This window comes from Boleophthalmus pectinirostris, unplaced genomic scaffold, assembly GCF_026225935.1.
Source record: "Boleophthalmus pectinirostris isolate CB_2022bp ecotype Guang Dong unplaced genomic scaffold, ASM2622593v1 HiC_scaffold_11, whole genome shotgun sequence".
NCBI lineage: Eukaryota > Metazoa > Chordata > Actinopteri > Gobiiformes > Gobiidae > Boleophthalmus > Boleophthalmus pectinirostris.
In genome coordinates, this window is record NW_026570994.1 from 19,901,370 (window position 1) to 19,902,174 (window position 805).

Here is an 805-nt window from a genome sequence, read left to right on the forward strand (position 1 = left end):
GTAGGTCTAAAAGTCTACAGTCTACAGTAGGTCTAAACCCGTCTAAAACCAGTCTAGAGTCAGTAGGTCTAAAACCAGTCTACAGTAGGTCTAAAACCAGTCTACAGTTAGGTCTAAAACCCCGGTCTCAGTAGGTCTAAAACCAGTCTACAGTAGGTCTAAAACCAGTCTACAGTAGGTCTAAAACCAGTCTACAGTAGGTCTAAAACCAGTCTACAGTAGGTCTAAACCCGGTCTAGAGCAGGTCTAAAACCAGTCTACAGCAGGTCTAAAACCCAGGTCTAAAACAGTCTACAGTAGGTCTAAAACCAGTCTACAGTAGGTCTAAAACCAGTCTACAGTAGGTCTAAAACCAGTCTACAGTAGGTCTAAACCCGGTCTAGAGCAGGTCTAAACCTGGTCAGGTCTAAACCCGGTCTAAAGCAAGTCTACTGCAAGTCTAGAGCAGATCTAAACCCGGTCTAGAGCAGATCTAAAACCAGTCTACAGTAGGTCTAAAACCGGTCTAGAGCAGGTCTAAAACCTGGTCAAACAGCAGTAGGTCTAAAAGTCTCAGGTCTACAGGTAGGTCTAAAACCCGGTCTATAGCAGGTCTACAGCAGGTCTAAAACCGGTCTAAACCAGGTCTAGATCAGGTCTAGATCAGGTCTCAGTCTGGTCTGGGTCATGTGGTTCTCGACTCGGTGTAAATGGAGCAAACTGAAGTGTCCCACATTCTCCTGCAGCACAAACACAGACTCAGACTCACACTCACACACAGAGTTCAGTCTGGATTTGTTTCAGAACGTTTCATCACCATTAGACT